We start from the raw sequence: 6,159 nt of genomic DNA on the forward strand, positions 1-6,159 counted from the left end.
GTCCGGTGCTCCTCGTCGATGGAGGCGCCGCTCAGCACCTCCAACAAATTGTCCGGTGCCTTCGGTTGGACGGAGGTCACCGGCTCGGTAGGCTTGCTCCTCTTGGAAGGAGGCTGCCTACCGGAGTCCGGAACCGTTGAAGGTTCCAGCGTGGTGTCCGTCTCAAAGACGGACTTAGAGCCCTTGGGGGTTTTATCCCCTTTGCGCCTGTAGTCCGGGAGGTCGCCTTGCGGCGCCTCCAGGACCACCTCCTCCTGGCTTGGAACCTGTTGGGACAGCACCTCGGCGTCGTCCGTAGGGTGGGGGGAGGTAGCTGTCGGAAGCGAATTCACATCCGATGAATCCAGGGAACCACTCGATGACACGTCGAGCCGGTCTTTGGGTGGACTACATAAACATGTTCGACATAAGGAAAAGCTGTGCAATGGAGGAATACTATGAATCACTCTGGTATCCAGACACTTACGATCTCGCCAGGGGCTTGGCCCTGTGCGGCCACTCCTCTTCGCCATCGTCGGCGTTGGTGGAGCCGTCCGGAGGAAGGGTTTTCCCCTTCTTGGACCCTTCGGCCTCCCCAGTTGGGGCGGCCTTCCTTTTCTTCTCTCCCCCCGCTGGAGGGGGAGAGGTCTCTTCTTCCTCCTCCTCGTCTTCACGGGAGGAGTGCGTCTTGGAGTCGTCGGATGATGAATCCGACACCCCCAGGCGCCAGGCACTCTTTCGAGTCCCCTTGGCCTTCTTCTTGGCCTTCTTCTCTGGCACCACATAGGGTGCCGGAACCAGCAGCTTTGCCAAGCGAGCGTCCGCTGGGCCTTCGGGCAAAGGAGCCAGATAGTTGATCTGCCCGGACGTCTCCTGCCAATCCTGTCAAAGGTAAGGGAGCTTAGATCCCGCATGGAGTCAAACTATGAAAAACTAATACCCTGTAGAAGGTAAAAACAACTTACCGCACGAGCGTGACACTGCGTGCTAAATCCGCGATCCTCGGTAGCGAATGCGGGGGCCTCGGCGCCCTTGAAAAGCACCTTCCAGGCATCTTCGTACATCGTGTCGAAGAGCCTGCTCGGAGTTCGGTGCTGCGCTGGGTCGAACTCCCACAGGTTGAAAGCCCGTTGTTGACACGGGAGGATCCGGCGGATGAGCATAACTTGGACTACGTTGACAAGTTTGAGCTTCTTGTCCACCAGGGTTTGGACGCATGTTTGGAGTCTAGTCAGCTCTCCTTCTTTGCCCCACGACAGGCCCGTCTCTTTCTAGGAGGTGAGCCACGTAGGGGGTCCGTATCGTAACTCAGGGGCTGCGACCCATTTAGGGTCACGCGGCTCGGTGATGTAAAACCACCCCGATTGCCACCCCTTTAGGGACTCCACGAAGGAGCTCTCGGGCCATAGGACGTTGGGCATCTTGCCCACCATGGCGCCTCCGCACTCCGCCTGGGTGCCGCGCACCACCTTCGGCTTGACGTTGAAAGTCTTGAGCCATAGGCCTAAATGGGGGCGGATGCAGAAGAAAGCCTCGCACACGATGATAAACGCCGAGATGTTGAGGACAAAGTTCAGGGCCAAATCGTGGAAATCCAGGCCATAGTAGAACATGAGCCCCCGGACAAATGGATGGAGAGGGAAGCCCAGTCCGCGGAGGAAATGGGGGAGGAACACCACCCTCTCATGGGGCCTAGGGGTGGGGATGAGCTGCCCCTCTTCGGGAAGCCGGTGCGCAATGTCGTTAGACAAGTATCCGGCCTTCCTCAGTTTTTTGATGTGTCCCTCCGTGACGGAGGATACCATCCACTTGCTTCCCGCTCCAGACATGGCTGGAGAAGGTTGAGGTGGGGTGTGCGGACTTGGGCGCTGGAGCCCGAGTGCGCGGAAATGGATAGGCAAAGGAGGAAGAAGGCGTGGATGAAAAGGTGGATCCTTATCCCCTTATATGGGCGGACGCGACTATGCGCCCCCACCAGCCTAGTAAAACTCGCTTATCTCCCAAGCGCCGTAGTCAATGGCGCGGTTGGGTTACCCACGCCCGTATTGATGAGAATCCCAGAATAAGGGGAGATGATCTCTGCTTTAACAAGACATGCCAAGGAAACCTCCTCGCTAAACGCGCTGAGGAGGGACAGTAAAACGATTCGAATAAAGACCTGGCCGTGGTGTGATGTCATGCTACGGAATATGTCAGCAGATTAGATTTGTGTAAATATTATTCTCTCTATGGTAATATGTGGAAACTTATTTTGCAGAGCCGGACACTACCTTTGTGTTCAAAATCTTCTATGAAGTACTTGGAGGAGGAACCCTCCTTGCAATGCCGAAGACAATCTGCGCGCCGGACTCGTCGTCATTGAAGCCTGGTTCAGAGGCTACTGAGGGAGTCCTGGATTAGGGGCTGTCCGGATAGCCAGACTATATCTTCGGCCGGACTCCTGGACTATGAAGATACAAGATTGAAGACTTCGTCTCGTGTCCGGAAGGGACTTTCCTTGGCGTGGAAGGCAAGATTGGCGATACGGATATGTAGATCTCCTACCATTGTAACCGACTCTGTGTAACCCTAGCCCTCTCCGATGTCTATATAAACCGGAGGGTTTTAGTCCGTAGGACGGACAACAATCATACCATAGGCTAGCTTCTAGGGTTTAGCCTCTCTGATCTCGTGGTAGATCTACTCTTGTACTACCCATATCATCAATATTAATCAAGTAGGACATAGGGTTTTACCTCCATCAAGAGGGCCCGACCCTGGGTAAAACATAGTGTCCCCTGCCTCCTGTTACCATCCGCCTAGACGCACAGTTCGGGACCCCCTACCCGAGATCCGCCGGTTTTGACACCGACAATAAGCATTCCAATTTCTTAATGGGAAAAGGTAGCAAGACTGTTTCTAACCACCTGTTTGAAGGAATAAATAAGGCAACAGTGGCTGATGTCAGTAAAGCATACGTAGTTTTTTCTGAGAAATTGAACCATTCCTGACCTTTCCTCTTCTTTTAAGCATATTTTGTGCAGTTCAACTAAAATAAAATGCCATCACCGCCTTGACAATTCAGTGACACTGTACAAAAGGAAATGACTTAACCTTACATCATGATGTCAGGTATGTAGTCGACAGGCATTAGAGACAAACATACAAACCTCCTCCAATAACATAATGAACATTAATTTTAACAAAGGTGTGACTAGCTTTACCGGGATAATTTGAGTGAACTCTACACCCTCTATTCCTTAATATAAGACGTTTTTGCAGTTCAATTTAAAGTACCCAAACGTCTAGTATTTAGAAAAACAGGTAGTATTTTTCTTGAACACATATCTGGGAAAGCTTGCCACACTTTATACATGTCCATACGCTAATGCAACACCATTTGAATAGTACAAATATACACTAATCCAGTGGCTAGTGCAACAGTAGAGTAGTTATTTTATTACAGGGTATAGTACAATGGTTTTACTGAACAGATTTCCATAAGCTCTAGCACTGGAAGATTTCTATAAGAATTAACAATACAAAATGTAAAGGTAACAAGTCTCAGCATTGGTATACTAGCTGTGCAAGAGCATTAAACCAAATACAAAATTCTGAAGGTAACTAGCATTATTAACTAATGACAGTATAAAAAAAATGCAAACCATGTACCTTCAAGGTAAATATCATTTCGAACTCGAGGGGACCTAAAAATTGCTACCCCAATCTTGATAATCGATCAAACATAAAAACTTGATCGAACAAATCAAGAGAACAGCCGGAGGGGGTGGTGCCCACTCTTGACCTTTCCTCTTGACACTGTACAAAAAATTGACTTATCTCATGAAAGTGAGGTATGTAATCTATAAGCATTAACAGTGCAAAAATCTGAAGGTAGTAACAAGATTCACCGTTGGTATAATAGCTGTGCAACAACACTAGAATGCCTTAGCTAAAAAATCTTTAATACATCCACAATCAACAGCTAACCCTGAAATAATCCAGTGACATTAAATGACATTGCTTAAATTTATCGGTGGCATTAGACTATGTGCGGCATTAGTTAAATGTGGCATCACTTTGGCAGTAGCATTGCTTGACTTGACCGCTGGCGTTATACTAACAGCAAAAAGTGGCAATAAGAGCATGGGAGGCCCATTTGGACAGTGGGCGCACCAGTACGATGTACCTCCATGCACGCATAGAGTGGTGAGGGAGGCATGGTTGCCCAGAGCAACAAATATCCAGGCAGCATTTGTGGATTACGTCCCATTTTTGTTCTCTTTAGCCACCTTTTTCCTATGTGAGGACAACAAACCAATCAACCTGGTCATTCTCTATTGCATTGTCATGCCTTTCTACCCTTCTTCAACCAAGAGACACGAGACTTGTTCCTTAGCTACTGATTTTCCCCTTCTCAACCCATAGCGGGTTCGATGCCTAGTCTCTTGGACAATACAGTCTCCCTTCCTTTCCTTATTCAACCCAGACATGGATTAGTTTGCATGAAGTAGGGTTTCCTTTAATAGTGCAAATTAAGGTTTTTGTCTGCGTGACCACCAGAGCAGAGGATAACAAATTGGGATGATGGTGGAGTGAAAAAAGATGCACATGTAGCAACATGGCAGATGGGGCAATAGAACAAGGGTATGGTTCGAAAAGAGGTAGCATACCCGAGGGTCGGCGGGAAGTGGCTTCGCTCGTGGTCGTCGTCCTCCGCACACACTACGGCAGCGAGCTTGGGGACAGAGGCCATCCCGCGTGGGTGCTAGGTCTGAGAGGATGGCCTTGTCGTCAGTGCGTGACCTCGCTCGCTGAGGACGAGTGCGTCAAAGTTGCACGTCCTTTTCTTCCCCAGCGGATCTGTGACCACCGGTGAGGAGGGAGAGGGAGGCCGTCTTTTTTAGATCTGGAGAGAGGGTGATAGTGTGAGAAGCAAGTGTGCAGCCCTTAGCAAGAAAGCGCTGAAGCTCCAACTTATATATCTTTTTTATACTACTAGTACTAGAGGTGGAGTAGTGGTAGAGTAGTTTATATTTTCTCTGCATACAGTACCATTTAGTCGTGCTTCAAAACTGAACGTCACACCATTAAAAAAATAAAGGTCGATAACTAATGCGGCACCTCGGGCCAACGCGGCCAGATCGCATTTTGCACGAGAAATTACACACCATGTTTCGTTGACATGTGGTCCCGTTCCAACATGTCAGTGAGACGACGGCGAGTCCTTTTGTACAATTTCTGAACGGACGTCTATGTAGGCCGGGGAACCTCTTCATGTACCACTGCAACCGTCCACCGACTCTTCGCCTTTCCCTCTCGATTTGTAACTACTGTCTGATGTCGCTTGCAGCTACGTCGGTATTTCCCCAAAGAGGAAGGGATGATGCAGCACAATGGCGGTTGGTATTTCCCTCAGATATGAAAATGAAACCAAGGTTATCGAATCAGTAGGAGAACCAAGCAACACAACGTAAACAACTCCTGCACACAGCAAATCCTCGCAACCCGACGTGTTAAAGGGGTTGTCAATCCCTTTCGGGGTACGGCGCCTCAATATAGGCAAACAGACGTGAGATAAATTTGTTGTATATTGATAGATCAAACACCAAATAAAATAAATAAGGGAAAATTGCAGCAAAGTATTTTTTTGGGTTTTTGGTTTAGTAGATCTGAAATTAAAATCAAATAAAAATAGATCGCAAAGGCAAATATATGAAAAAGAAGACCCGGGGCTGTAGGTTTCACTAATGGCTTCTCTCAAGAAAAATAGAAAATGGGGGGTAAACAAATTACTGTTGGGCAATTGATAGAACCTCAAATAATTATGATGATATCCAGGCAATGATCATTACATAGGCATCACGTCTAAGATTAGTAGACCGACTCCTGCCTGCATCTACTACTATTACTCCACACATCGACCGCTATCCAGCATGCATCTAGTGTATTAAGTTCATGGAGAAACAGAGTAATGCAATAAGAACGATGACATGATGTAGACAAGATCTATCTATGTAGAGATAGACCCCATCGTTTTATCCTTAGTAGCAACGATACATACGTGTCGTTTCCCTTTCTGTCACTGGGATCAAGCACCGTAAGATCAAACCCACTACAAAGCACCTCTTCCCATTGCAAGATAAATAGATCAAGTTGGCCAAACAAAACCCAAATATCGGAGAAGAAATACGAGGCTAT

The sequence above is a fragment of the Triticum urartu genome, chromosome 4 (assembly GCF_003073215.2).
Source record: "Triticum urartu cultivar G1812 chromosome 4, Tu2.1, whole genome shotgun sequence".
In the NCBI taxonomy this organism is placed as follows: domain Eukaryota; kingdom Viridiplantae; phylum Streptophyta; class Magnoliopsida; order Poales; family Poaceae; genus Triticum; species Triticum urartu.